Source organism: Mirounga leonina, unplaced genomic scaffold (assembly GCF_011800145.1).
Source record: "Mirounga leonina isolate KUSES-001 unplaced genomic scaffold, KU_Mleo_1.0 Mir_152, whole genome shotgun sequence".
NCBI lineage: Eukaryota > Metazoa > Chordata > Mammalia > Carnivora > Phocidae > Mirounga > Mirounga leonina.
In genome coordinates this window covers 1160335-1175825 of record NW_023270380.1, presented here as the reverse complement: position 1 = coordinate 1175825, position 15491 = coordinate 1160335, and positions in this window count along the sequence as shown.

The following is a 15491-nucleotide window of genomic DNA, read 5'->3' as shown; positions in this document are numbered from 1 at the left end:
AGGAGCATGACTGCTGGATTGTATGGTAAGGGCATGTTTAGTTTTGTAAGAAACTTCCAGACTGTGTTCCAAAGCAGCTGTACCCAAGAGCAGTGAATGAGAGTTCCTATTGCTCCATATCCTTAAAGTATTCGTGTTGTTAGGGTTTTGGATTTTAACTGTTCTAATAGGTATGTAGTGGTATCTCATTTTAATTTGCATTTCCCTAATGACATATGATGTTGAGCATCTTATAATAGGATCATCTGCCGTCGGTGTATCTTCTTGGGTGAGGTGTCTGTTTAGGTATTTTGCTTATTTTTAAATTGGGTTGTTGGGGTGCCTGGGTGGCTCAGTGGGTTAAGCGTCCAACTCTTGGTTTCAGCTCAGATCATGATCTCAGGATTGTGAGATCGAGTGCCGCATTGTGCTCCGTGTTCAGTGTGGAGTCTGCTTGAGATTCTCTCTCTTACTTTCCCTCCTCCTGCTTGTGCGTGCGCTCTCCCTCTCTAAAATAAATAAATAAAATATTTCAAAAAATAAATAAAATGGATTGTTTTCTTATCGTTGAGTTTTAAGAATTCTTTACATATTTTGGATACCAGTACTTTATCAGATGTGTGTTTTGGAAAGATTTTTCTTAATCTGTGGTTTGCATGTTCATTCTTTTATTTGCAGAGCAGTCATTTTTAATATTAACGAAGTCTACCTTATCAAGTCTTTCTTTCATGAGTCATGCTTCCAGTATTGTATCTGAAAAGTCATCAGAAAACCCAAGGTCACCTAGATTTTCTCCTATTTTATCTTCTAGAAGTTTTATACTTTTGCATTTTACATATAGGTTATGATTCATTTTAGAGTTAATTTTTGTAAAAGGTGGTAGTTCTGTGTCTATATTTTTTCTATATGAATGTCTAGTTATTTCAGCACCATTTGAAGAGAAGACTGTCATTTCTCTGTCAAAATTCCTTTGCTCCTGCCAAAGATCAGCTGACTATATTTGTGTGGATCTATTTCTGGGCTCTCTATTCTATCCCACTGATGCGTTTGTCTACTCTTTCACCAATACCACACTATCTTGGTTACCAGGAGCTTTATAGTAAGTCTTAAAGTCAGGTAGGATCAGTCCTCCAATTTTGTTCTTCTTTGATATTGTGTTGGGTATTCTGGATCTTTTGCCTTTTTATAACACCTTTAGAATCAGTTTGTTGATACACACAAAATAATTTGCTTGGATTTTGATTGGGGCTGCTTTGAATCCATAGATTAATTTGGGAAGCACTAACATCTTGATAATATTGAGTCTTCTTATCCATGAACATGGAATATCTCCCCATTTATTTAGTTCTTTGATTTCATTCTTCAGAGTTTTATAGTTTTCCTCATATCTATATTATAATATCTTGTTAGACTTATGCTTAAGTATTTCTCTTTTTTGGTGTTAAATGCTATTGTGTTTTAAGTCTCAAATTGAAATTGTTCTTTGCTAGTACATAAGAAATGAATTGACCCATAAATTAATCTGATAATGTAGAAACTTACTAAAGTTCTAGTTTTTGTTGTTGATTTTTTGCGTTTTTCTACATGGACAATCATTTAATCTGTAAAGAAAGACAAGTCTCTTTCTTTCTTCCTAACCTATATACTTCTTATTTCCCTTTCTTGTCTCATTGCATTAGCTAGAATTTTCAGTATGATGTTTAATAGCAGGGGTGAGAGTGAACATCTTGACTTATTCCAGATCTTAGTTAGAAAGCTTTAGTTTCTCACCATATGATGTTAGCTGTAGATTATTTTTGGTAAACATTCTTTATCAAGTTCTGCTCTATTCCTAGTTTGCGGAGTTCTTTGTTTTTGTTTTTGTTTTGTTTTTTAATCATGAGCTAGTGTTAAATATTGTCAAATGATTTTTCTGCATCTATTGACATGATCCATGATTTTTCTTTTTTAGCCTGTTGTTATGATGGATTACTTTGTATTGGATGGATTACCTTGATTTTTGAATGTTAAACCAGCCTCACATACCTGGAATAAATCCCATTTGATTGTGATATTTAATTCTTTTTATACATTGTTGGATTTGATTTGAAAACTTTTTGTTGACAATTTTTGTATGTTTATAACAGATATTGGTCTTTAGTTTTCCTTTCTTTGTATATAATATTTTTATCTAGTTTTGGTATTAGAGTAATGCTAATCTCATAGAATGAGTTAGGAAGTATTCCTTCTGCTTCTATTTTCTTTCTTTTTTTTTTTTTAAAATATTTTATTTATCTGACAGAGAGAGAGACAGTGAGAGAGGGAACACAAGCAGGGGGAGCGGGAGAGGGAGAAGCAGGCCTCCCACCAAGCAGGGAGCCCGACGCGGGGCTCGATCCCAGGACCCTGAGATCATGATCCGAGCCGAAGGCAGATGCCCAATGACTGAGCCACCCAGGCACCCCTCCTTCTATTTTCTTGAAGAAATTGTGGAGAATTGGTATAATTACTTCCTTAAAGATTTGGTAGAGTTCACTCATGAACTCATTTGTGTCTGGTACTTTCTGGCTTTGATGGTTATTAATTACTAATTCAATTTCTTATGTGAATATAGGCCTATTCAGATGATCTGTTACTCCTTGTGTGAGTTTTGGCAGATTGTGTCTTTCAAGAAATTGGTCTATTTCATTCAGGTTATTGAATTTGTGGGCATAGAGTTGTTCATAATATTCCTTTATAATTATTTTCATATCAGTGGGATCAGTAGTGATGGTCACCTTTCACTTCTGATAGTAATTTGTATCTTTACACTTTTTGTTTGTTGCTAACTTGGCTAGAGACATCAATTTTATTGATCTTTTCAAAGAAACACCCTTTGGTGTAGTTGATTTTATCTATTAATTTCCTATTCTAAATTTATTGATTTCTGCTCTTTTATTAATTTTTTTCTGCTTTTTTGGGGGGGGGTTTAATTTGCTCTCTTTCTTTTTTAGTTTCCTATGGTGGAAGCTTAGATTATTGATTTTAAATCTTTCTTTTTTTTCTAATATGTGTATTCAGTGCTATAAATTTACCTCTAAAGACTGCTTTTGATGCATCCCACAAATTTTGATATGCTATATTTTCATTTTCATTTAGTTTGAAATATTTTGAAATTTCTCTTGAGACTTATCTTTGATCCATATATACTTAGAAGTATGTTGTAACCTGTAAGTTTGGGGGTTTTCCAGCTATCCTTCTGTTATTGATTTCTAATTTAACTTCACTGTAGTCTGAGAGAATACTTTGTATGATTTATGTTCTTTTAAATTCCTTAAGATGTGTGTTTTGTTCCAGAATATGGTCTATTTTGGTAAATGTTCTGTGTGAGCTTGAGAGGCATGCACTCTGCTATTGCTGGATGAAACACTCTATAGATACCAATTAAATCAATTGATTGATGGTGTTGTTCAGTTATATCCTACTGATTTTCCTCCTGCCAGATAATCTATCTGTTACCAATAAAAGAGTGTCAATTATAATAGTTGATTCCTATATTTCCTTGTGTATTTCTATCAGTTTTTGCCCCATGTATTTTGATGCTCTGTTTTTAGGCACATACACATTAAGGATTATTTTCTTCTCTTGGATAATTGACCCTTTATGTAATGACTCTCTTTATCCCTGATAACTTTCCTTGTTCTGCAGTCTGCTTAGTCTGAAATTAATAAAGCTACTCCCACTTTCTTTTGATTACTGTTAGCATGGTATATATTTTCCATTCCTTTACATTTAATCTATGTTTTTTATACTTACAGTAGGTTTCTATAGACAAAATATATTTGGGTATTTTGAAAATGTACTCAGAGTCTCTGATTTTAATTGGTATATTTTGGCCAGGGGAGTTTTAAATAAATATTTATATATTTGGATTAATATGTTCCATATTTGTTACTGTTTTCTATTCATTGCCCTTGTTCATTGTTTCTCCTCCTCCTCCTCTTCCATTCTTCCTCCTTCTCCTCTTCCTTGTTCTGCTTTCTACTTTTTTCTGCCTTCTCTGATTTTAATTGAACATTGTATAAGATTTCATGTTTTCTCTTCTTTTAGCACAGTATATATAGAGGGATACATATATCAGCAATTAAAGAAACAAAAACAAGGGAATGATTAAGGAAAATTCAGGATGGTGGTTCCCTACGTTGATAACAGGGATTGCCTTGTGCCTGGGCATCAAAGAGGAGAGCAAGAAGCTTCCAAGACACCCAGGCAGAAGAAACTCTAATCCTTATGAACACTGAAGCCCTTGAATGGTGGGAGTAGGAGAGTCATGATTATTTCACAGTGCCACTGATTTGAGGGAAATACTTGATATTATCCTAGAATGTCCATGGGGAGGAGGGTGGTCTAACTTATTATAGCTGAGGGCTCATTCTGAAGAACTGGGACTAGGGGCTGGGCCACAGAGTGTTGAGTTTTCCTTTTCAGTTTGTAAAATAGAAATATTGAAGGAAAAGACAAACTACAGACTTGGCCAAAACAATTACAAATTCCATATATGTTAAAAGTATAGGACATAGAATATATAGAGAATTCTCAAAATTCAACAATAAGAAAGAAAGCAATCCCCACTCCACAATGGGGAAAAGATTTGAGTAGACAGTTCACCAAAGAAGATATACAGATAACAAGCACATGAAAAGATGCTCAACCCCATTAATCATTAAGAAAATACAAATTAAAATTGAATAAGATACCACAACACAGCTTTAAGAACGACTATAAACAACAACAACAAGACAATATTAAGTGTTGGTGAGAATTTGGGGCAGCAGGAACTCTCACCCGTTGCTGGTGACCATGCAAAATGGTATAGCCTCTTTGAAAAACAGTCTAAGAGATTTTTTTATAGTTAAACATGCACTTACCAAATACAAAACTTGCATATCAACATTTATTGTTTATTTATTGCCAAAACTGGAAACTCAAGTGTTTTAACTAGTGAATGGATGAACATACTATAGTCCCTCCATACAATGGAATGCTACACAGAAATAAAAAAGCAAACATACAATAACATGGTGAATCTCAGTGCATTATGCTAAGTGAGAAAAGCCAGATTCAAAGGCGGTATCTTGTATAATTCCATTTATATGATGTTCTGGAGAAAGCAAAACTATAGGGACAGAAGGCAGAGTAGCCTGTGGCTGGGACTGGAGCAGGAGAGAATTGACTACAATAGTGTATGAAGGAACTCTATGGGGTGAGGAAACAGTGCTATATTTTGATTGTGGTAGTGGTTACATGATTGTATGCATTTGTCAAAAAACTCATACAGCTGCACACTAAAACAAGTGAATTTTTCTTTATGTAAATTATAGCTTACTAAAAAATATTATAGAAGTCTCCAAAGGTAAAAAAAAAAAAAAATCACCTATCTCTGCACAGTTATAATCAGAATGCATATTATACTCATTGGCCTACCTTTTCTGTTCATGGTGTCACCCCCACAGAGTTCTTACCAGTGCCTACTGCATCATTTAAAAGAATCCCTATTCTAGGGAAGATACCCATTTCCCAGCATCCCCTCACTACACAGCTCTCCTTATCAATCTCACACTGGAGACTAAAATTAGAACTGATTATTCATTTTCTCCTAAAAGATTAGCAGGACTAATTTCATTTCTTATTACATGCTATTTTCCTATTTTCCTCTATCAACACAAGAAGTCCCTGACTTCCAGATTAGTCTAAAGTAGCCAGACTCTCCTGCTTTGGTTTCAGTTAGGAATTGTGTCCAGATGCTAGTAATAGAGACTGAACTACAGTGGTTAAACAATTAATGCCTTATTCTCCTACAATGTCATTAGGGACCCAGGCTATTTCAATATTTGTACAGATGGTTTTGAGAATATTTGGAGCTATTTTGTTATAATAGAAACTCAGAAATGGGTTAAAATATGTGTCTTTGTAGAGTCTTGATTCATATTGATGCATTGCATTTCTAGTTGGGTGTGTCTATTCACAATAGCACTAGTAATATGTCAGAGTACCCACCTTATTGCAGAATGGGTATTAGAACTATTGCTTGTTGGGGGGCGCCTGGGTAGCTCAGTCGGTTAAGCGTCTGCCTTCCGCTCAGGTTGTGATCCCAGGGTCCTGGGATTGAGTCCTACATCGGGCTCCCTACTCGTCGGGTAGTCTGCCTCTCCCCTTCCTACCCCCCCGCCCCGCCACTTGTGAGCTCTCTCTCTCTCTCTTTCTCAAATAAATAAATAAAATCTTAAAAAAAAAAAAAGAAATATTGCTTGTTGGGTTGTAAAAAGAGGCTTACATTGTATAAATGATGAGCCTATGGCTGGTACATGTATTTTAGTCTCCTAACTCCAGGTCCTGTGCTCTTTTGCCAAGAAAATCTACAAAAATTATAAATAATTGTCTAGATCCTCTTTCCCTGCTTCCCTACCTCTTTCTCTCCTCTTTTCTTTCTTCTTTCCTTGCTTCCTCAGGTGTTCATTGGGGTCCCACAACGGGCCAGGCACTGGATATATTCTGTCATAGTGCCTTATTTTTGGGGAGATTTGATAGTCTTCTTGAAATGCTTTCCTCTTTGCCTTTTGGGACACCCATCTCTCCTGCTGCAGCATGGCTCTCTACCTGGGTGAAGGACAGGTGGGCAAATGGGTCAGAACAGCGGTGTCAGAGTCCCACTGGTGAGGCAAAGGGACTGTTAGGTTCCTATACAATAAACATTCTCCTTCTCTTCCTTCCTGATCATTCAGAGCAGCAATGTGCTTAGCTAAGGGCGGCCCCATATGAGATGAAAGTGTAAGTGGTTGAGTTGTTGGATGGCACTTTCAGGAAATCTTAAAAGGGAAATGACAGCTTGCTGAATTGTCCTGCCCTTTATTTCTTGTGCTTGTTGGGCATGTCTAAAGGTCAGGCCTTAGACCTCTTCTCTTCTCTAATACTCTCAGTTCCTAGGACTTTAAATGTCATCTCTAAATTGGCCACCTCCAAATGTGTGTCTCCAGCCCTGACTTCTCTCTGGAGCCTCAGATTGGCACACACACAATGGCCACCTCAACCTCTCCACGTGGATGACTAATAAGCAGCTCAAACCGAACTCGTCGAAAACAGAGCTTAATTTCACGCCTGAAACTCATCCTCCCCCGTTGTTTCCTTCTCAGCAAATGGCACCATCATTCACTCAAATGTTCGGGCCCAGATCCGGGAATCACACTGACCCTCCTCTTTTCCTCACGGAACACGTGCACGCCAGCAGCAACTACCCAAGCCTCTCCATCTGGCATCTGCTCCCGAGTTAGCACCTCTGCAATCCTTCCTGCTCTGTCACCTCCAGCTCTCACCTAGACTATGGAAGTAGCCTCTGAACACTTTTCCATTTATCTACTCTTGTCCCTGATAATCAATTCCCCTAACAGCATCTAGAAGGCTCTTTTAAAAAATATTCTTTCTCAAAACCTTCTCAAGTCTCCTATGAATCAAATTCCTCTCAAGGTCCTCTGGTGCCTGCTTGTCATGGAGGTCCCTCAGGGTCAACAGCTGTATCTCATTCATCTTTTCACATCAAACATAGAGACTGGCAGGTTGCAGATGATTTGTAAACATCTGTAGAAATGTTGATTGAATTCTGTCCCCTGTGCTAGGAAGAAAAAAAATGATCTATGCCCACCACCACCCCTGCCCCTCAAAAGAAAACATGGCAGCAAATGACAACATTGTCGGGTCTAGGAGGAACGTCTTCTATGAAACTCTTCTGATGGCAACCTGTACTTCCCTACCCTATCTTGATAGCTTCATGGCAGTGCTTGGGTTATTTTTCCACCTTCTACACTTTGTGAGATTTCTTTTGAGTCCTTTTGCCTCTTTGGGGACACACTGTTGCTGGATATGAATAATTGAACACACCAAATTTGGATGATAAATTATGGATTACAGATGCTGAGTTATTTTGGCACTGTTGCTCTGTGTTGTGGCAACGCACTGGAATATTCAAATGTGTGTTTTAAATGATCTTCTGTTTCTTCTTGGAAAGAAAAGAGGAGAAAAGAGAAAATCCACCATAGCCCAGAGCATCTGGGAAGATTGCCACCTGCTCCGTCTCTCCTGGGCCATGGTGGCAGACATCACGGGAGCTTGATGTGCTCTGGGAACCAGCAGCATTTAACTGGGGGAACTTTGGAATAACCAGCACCGGGCTGGCTCTGATTACACACGCATCCTGTGTCCTTGGTGAGGGATGGGAGGATGGAGGTGGCTGTGGCTCAGGAAGAGCAGTGCCCCTTGGGCAAATCCCCACCTGCAGGCCTGTGTGATAGTGTCTGGCTGCGTATTTGCTGTAAGTTATTTAAAGTCCCCATCAAATACGTGCTATGGTTATAAAAATGTGCCATGTATTCTCTCTCCTGATGGAGACTGGTGTGTTTTTGAAATATGAGCCAATTGTTTAAGCCCAAGCCCTAACACCAGACCATCATTGTCGGGACGGAGAGAAGGGAAGAGAAGTCTGAGGTGTGTATGCCTGTCAGCACTTTGAGGTCGTGGCAAGTTCCCCAAACTAGCCCATGATGAAGTGAGAGGAAGACTCGTGTGTGTCCTGGGGTGACGTGGAGCAGCGAGTGGCATCTTGTCGCTGTCACGGAACACACAGGAAGGGGGTCGCTGAGCTCTGGGGAAAGTGCATTAACATTTCATGAGAAGGGGGGGTCTTGTCATATTTCAAGATCCTTGGACTGGGGACTGTTGGCAGGAAAACCCAAGCAGGGAGGAGTCGGGGACAGCCCTGGGAAGGAAGAGCCAGGCTCTGGTCCCTGGGAATGCCGGCCAGGAGCCCACGGATGCCTTCCTCTTTCCTGGGCAAGAGGGATCCAGTGGCCTGCTAGACTTGGTCCGTATGGGTAAGGGGGAATGGAGCATCTACAATTGGCTTTAGTTCACTCTGGTGGCTGCCTAACAGAATCAGAAAGTTCCGGGGTGAAGCTGGGGACTGAACCAAGCAAATGCTAGAAGAGTCACAGGGAACTCTCAGGGGGTGGCCAGGAGGGTGGAAGGCAGGGGCTCAACATGCGATTTAGACACTGGGATACAGGGTAAGGAGCTCTGAATTGGCACCAGAAAACTACCTGTAATAAAAAAATGTGCCCCTAAGGCTTTTTAATAAGGTTCTTGTAGAAGGGAGACGGGGAAGAACGGAGTCCACAATAAGATCTGGGTTCTGATTCAGGCGCTGCTACCGGTTTGGCCTGAAGGCTTTGGCAAGTTATTTAACCTCTCTGAGCCACTGTTTCTCATTTGTACAATGGTGCTGAAAATCTACCTTTCAAGGTATTTTTTATTCTTTTTATATGTTTTTAAGTGGGCTCCACACTCAACGTGGGACTTAAACTTATGACCCTGAGATCAAGAGTCACAGGCTCTACCGACTGAGCCAGCCAGATGTCCCTCAAGGTATTTTTTTTAAGATTTATTTATTTACTTGAGAGAGAGAGGGAGAGAGAGCACGTGCACCAGCAGGGGGAGGGGCAGAGAGAAAGAGAGAGAATCTCAAGCAGACTTCAGACTGAGCGCAGAGCCTGACATGGGGCTCGATCTCATGACGATCATGACGTGGGCCAAAACCAAGGGTCAGACTCTCAACTGACTGAGCCATCCAGGTGCCCTCCTCAACGTGTTTTTAAAAAACTATACTAAAATACCCACAACATAAAATTTGCCATCGTAACTATTTTTGAGTATACAGTTCAGAGAGGATAAGCACATTCTCATTTTTGTGACCATCACCACCACCCATCTCCAGAACTCTTCCCATCTTACAAAACTGACCCTCCATCCCCATTAAACACTAACTTTCCATCCCCCCACCCCGACCTTGGAAACCACCATTCTACTTTCTGTATCTAGGACTTTACTCTAGGGACCTCGTACAAGTGGAATCATACAGTATATGTCTTTGTGACTGGCTTATTTCCTTTATCAGGCAAAGTTCATCCATGTTGTAGCATATATCAGAATTCCCTTCCATTTAAGGCAGGATAATATTCCATTGTGTATGTATACACACATATATCTCCCATTTTGTCTATCCATTCATCCATTAGTGGACACTTAGATTACTTCTCTACCTCTAGGCTATTATAAATAATACTGCTATAAACATGGGTGTACAAATACCTCTTAGAGTCCCTGCTTTCAATTTTTTTTTTTTTTTTTGGTACATATCCAAAGGTGGAATTGCTGGATCATATGGTGATTCTACTTTTAATTTTTGAGGAACTGCCATACTGTTTTCCACAGTGGCTGCGCCATTTTTATGTTCTCACCTATGGTGCATAAGGACTCGGATTTCTCCACATCAAAACCAACATTTACTTTCTAGTAGCCATCCTAATGGATGTGAAGTGATACCTTATTGTAGTTTTGATCTGCACTTCCTTAAGGATTATTGTTGTTGGGCATCTTTTTACATGCTTGTTGGCCATTTGTATATCTTCTTTGCAGAAATGTCTGTTCAACTCCTTTACCCATTTTAAAAATCAGGTTGTCTCTTTGTTGTTGAGTTGTAGGAATTCTTTATATATTCTGAATATTAACCCCTTGTCAGAGATATGATTTGTAATATTCTGAATATTAACGCCTTATTGGATATATGATTTGTAAGTATTTTCTCTTATTCTATAAGTTGCCTTTTCACTCTGTTGATTATGTCCTTTGATGCACAGAAGTTGTTAAATTTGATGTAGTCCAATTTACTATTTTTACTTTTGTTTCTTATGTTTTTGGTGTCATATCAAAAAAATCAATGCCAAATCTCTCGAGGTATTTTTGAAGATAAAATGAGATATGTGTGAAAGTCCTTGTAACTTATGAAGTAGTATAAAAATATTAAGAGTTATATAAGTACTCAAGTACTCAACATGCAGCCAAACCCTATAGGGATGCCTCAAAAATTATCAAAAAATTATTAGTCAAGATAGTAGATTGAAAATGCACATATTCTTTTTTTCCCTCCCTAAGCCTTACTAAAGAGACAATAAAAGGATTTAAAAAACCTGCTTGAGATATAATTTAAATACAATAAAATTCACCCATTTTATAAAGTTTGAAGCGTTTTCATAAATTTGTACATTGCTATAACCACCATCACAATCAAAATACAGAATATTTCTATCACCCAGATATTTCCCTTCTGCCTCTTGACAGGCAATCCACTAATAACTCTGTTCCCAGGAAACCGTTCATCTGCCTTCTGTCACTATAGGTTAGTTTTGTCTTTTTGAGACTTTTGTATCAAAGGAATCTTACAACATGAGGTCTTTTGAGTCTGGCTTTTTCCGCTCAGCGTGGTTTTGAGATTCATGCAAGTTGTAGCATATGTCAGTCATTCCTTCTGTTTTATTGCTGAATAAGATATCATAGTGTGGATAAACTAAATTTGTTCACCTGGTGTTGGAGACTTTGGCTCTTACGAATATGACATTTTTGTACAAGTATTTGTGTGGATATATATTTTCATTCTCTTAAGTAAGTTGAAGTCATAAGGTAAGCTGGATCATATGGTAAGTGTGTGTTTAACTTTTAAAGAAACAGTGAAGTGGTTGTACCAGCACCGTACAGGAATTCTAGTTCTATTTTACTGCTAACACTTGGTGAGGCCAGTCTCTTAAATTTCAGCCATTTTCATGGGTGTAATAACTCCTTGTGGTTCTAAGGATCATTTCCTTGATGATTAATGATGTTGAGCATTTTTCATGTGCTTTGCCACCTCTCTATCTTCTTGTGTGAGATGTCTGTCTGACCTCTGCCCAATTGCAAAGGGTTGTTTGGTTTCCTTGTTGTTCAGTTGTAAGGAATAATTGCATATAATTATTTCTCAAATGTGTATGTTGCAGATATTTTCTCCAAATCTATGACTTTTTTTACATCTTTGTTGAGGCATTACTGATATGTACCAAACTTCACATATTTGAAATTACAACTGATGGATTTTGACATAGCTATACACTTATGAAATCATTACTACAATCAAAGAAATGGGTATATCTATCACTCTTCAGAGTTTTTTTTAGATCACTTTTAAATGCATCCCTCCTGCCCTCTTTTGTATTGATCCAAATTTTAACTTGGCATAGCATTTATTTTTTCTACTTGAAGAATTTTCTTTTACATTTTTTGGTAGTACTGGTCTACTGGCGAAGAATTCTTGAAAATTTTATTTATCTGAAAAAGTATTTTACCTGCAATTTTTAAAGATGTTTTTCTGGGTAGAGAACTCTGACATTTTTTTTTTCTTTCAGCACTTTACCACATATTATTTCATTTTCTTCTGATTTGTGTAATTTCTAACAAGAAATCTGCAGTAATTCTTATCTTTATTACTTAATGTGTAAAGTATCTTTTTTCTCTGAAAGATTTTAATATTTTCTTTTCATCACTGATTTTCAGCCATTTGATTATGATGTGCCTTGGTGCGATTTTCTTTGTGTTTTCCTTCCTTGGGTTTTCTTGTTCTTGGATCTGTGGGTTTATAACTTTCATTAGATTTGGAAAAATCTTGGCATTTTTTTCTATCCCTTGCCCGTCCTCTCTGAATGGGACCCCAATCATTTGTATGTTATACTAATTTGCCAACAGGTCACACTGTTCATTGTTTTCAGTTTTTTCTCTCCCTGTATTTCATTGGATGGTCTTTTGTTGTTCTGACTTCAAGTTCACTCATCTTTTTTCTGCCAGGTCTAATCTGCCATTAATTTTTATCTCTGAAATTTTCATTTCAGACACTCTATTTTTTAGCCTTAAAAGTTCAATCCATTTTTTTATGTCTTCAAATTCCTGCCTCATTGTGTTTATATTTTTTAAATCCTGTATGTATTTTTAATATGCAAGTAAGTAATTAAAATCTTTGCCACTTTCATCCGCTGTCATTTCTGTTGACCATTTCTATCGACCTATTTTTTTCCCTGGCTTTAGATCATGTATTCCTGCTTCTTCACATGTCCACCCATTTGCTATTGAATGCTTTACTTTGTGAACTTTATGCTTTGGACTTAAATCTGCTCCAAAGATAAGAACTTGATTTTTTTTTTAAGATTTTTTTTTTTTTATTTATTTGAGAGAGAGAGGGAGAGCAAGCAAGAGCACAAGAGCAGTGGGGAGGGGGAAGACTCCCTGCTGAGCAGGGAGCCCAGTGTGGGGCTCAAGCCCAGGAAGCTGGGATCTTGACCTGAGCTGAAGGCAGCCACTCAACCAACTGAGCCACCCAGGTGCCTCAGGAACTTGATTTTTTTTCTTAATCTGCTTTTTCGCTTTATTTTTTTAACAAATCTAGAGTATCTTTTGTTCTAGGGCTAGTTTAGTCTCACTCATAAAAGCATTTCATTTTAAGGCCCATTTTTCTTTTAGGTTTCTCCACTTATGGGGACTCAATGATTTCCTGCCTCTGTGATTCCTGTATGAATTTTGGGAATTGCTCAATTTGTAGCATCCCAGGAATTTTTCTTTCCCCAAAAGTTGGTTTTGCATAGCCTAATGGAGTTTAACCCTATTTGTGTGCAGCTTGGCATTCTTATACTCCAAGAGGATCTCTGTGCAGATTCCTAGACTTTCTCCATATATCTCCTGGCCTTGCCAGTACTCTGTCCTGCAGATTCTTGACTCCTTGTCCTCTTTAAACACTGATTTCTGACTCTTCAACTTTGTGACATTACTGGGATCTGTTGGATTTCCCTCTGTGCACTGTAGGCTGCAAATGGTCTCCAGGCAGAAAGCTAGAACAATCACAAGTCTCACCTTGGTCTTATACCAGGTCTTAGGGATCACAGTCCTGCACTATTATTTCCAATGTTTAAAAACAGTAGTTTCATATATTTTGTCCAGTTTTTAATTTTTTTTCCTTATGGATAGAAGGTAACACAAATGGAATTCATTTTTCATGATCTGTGTGGTAGTGTCTTATTGCTGTAGCAAGTCACCATGAATGCAGTGGCTTAACACAACACAAATGTATTATTTTAACAGTTCTGTGTGTTATGAGTCCAACATGGGTCTCATTGAGCTAAAATCAAGGTGTTGGCTGGCCTTATGACATCTTGGAAGCTCTGAAAACAATCCATTTTCTTGCCTTTTCTAGCTTCTAGAGGTCCCCTGCATTCCTTAGGGGCTCCCTTTTCCATCCTCAAAGCGAGAGATGGTGGATAGATTCCTTCTCATGTTGCATCACTCTGACCTCCTCTTGTACTTTTTAGGACCCTTGTTGATTACATTGGGCTTACCTGTATAATCCAGGATAATCTCCCTATTTCAAGGTCAGCTGATTAGCAAACTTAATCCTACCTGCAACTGTAATTCCTCTTTGCCATCTAAACTACATATTCCCAGGCTCTGGGGATTAGGATGTAGACATTTGGGGGGGGGACCTTTTTTTTCTCTTTTTTCTTTTTCCTTTTTTTTTTTTTTGCTAACCACAGTTGGAAAGCAGAGTCTGGAATTATAACATAAGCATAATTCCCCAGAAGGAGAGGAAGAACTGTAGAGAAGACAATGTCAACAAAATTTTGGAAGCAGGGAGGAATAGAAGATTTAAAGGTCTAGGAAAGGATAGTTTTTAGACCAGCAACAGAGCAAGCTGGGAAAGTAACTGGCTTAGCCTGCACAATCCTTAAGATACTCAGGAATTAGAGGTACCAGGTACGTCTGGTAGTATGGGCTGACGCAGGATGCTAAAATAAGGTATAATGACTGAGGGCCTATTCAAGAAGTAGTTAGAGTCCTAAACACCCTTTCGAACTCTGTTCAGTCAGTTCAGGTAAGTGTCCCCTTCAATGCTTGCACAAAGCATTGGGGTTTTATTCCCTAACCAGGTACCTTTCTTATTGAAATGGTTCAGCCAGAGTAAGCCCACCATGGACAAGCCCACCCATATGCTCAGAGCTGCCAACCAGACTTACAGTCCTTGCTCTTAAATGCCACCAAGGAGCCAAGGAGTACCAGATATCAGGGAACTTGCATCACAAAAGACAAATAAGCATGCAAACTAACAAATAAATACAACACAGCTTGAAGGATGCAGGTTTTAAGAAAGGGAAATAATCAAAAATTCTCTTTAGTACCATCAGAGATACTGGAGAAGATACTGAAACTGTGAAATAGAAACAAGGTGTCCCCCCACCCCCATGGAAAAAAAAATCAGGAAATAAAAATTTAAAACAAAAACAAATGGTAGCAGAAAATTAAAACTCAAGAGAAAGGTTTGAAGATAGACTTAACAGAAATGTCACAGAAAGTAGAGAAAAAGGAAGTGGAAAACACGAATTCTGGGTTAAAAGGACCCATCTGGTACCCCTCACAATGAATGAAAATAAACACTCATCCTAGTGTACTAACGAGAAATTTCAGAACTGGGGACAAATAGAAGATTCTATACATTTTCAGGTGGGGAGGGGAGAACCTGGGCACATTCAAAAGATGGGACATCCAAATGACTCAGCAATCTCAACAGCAACACCAGAAGCTACAAGAAACTAAAGCAATGCTTT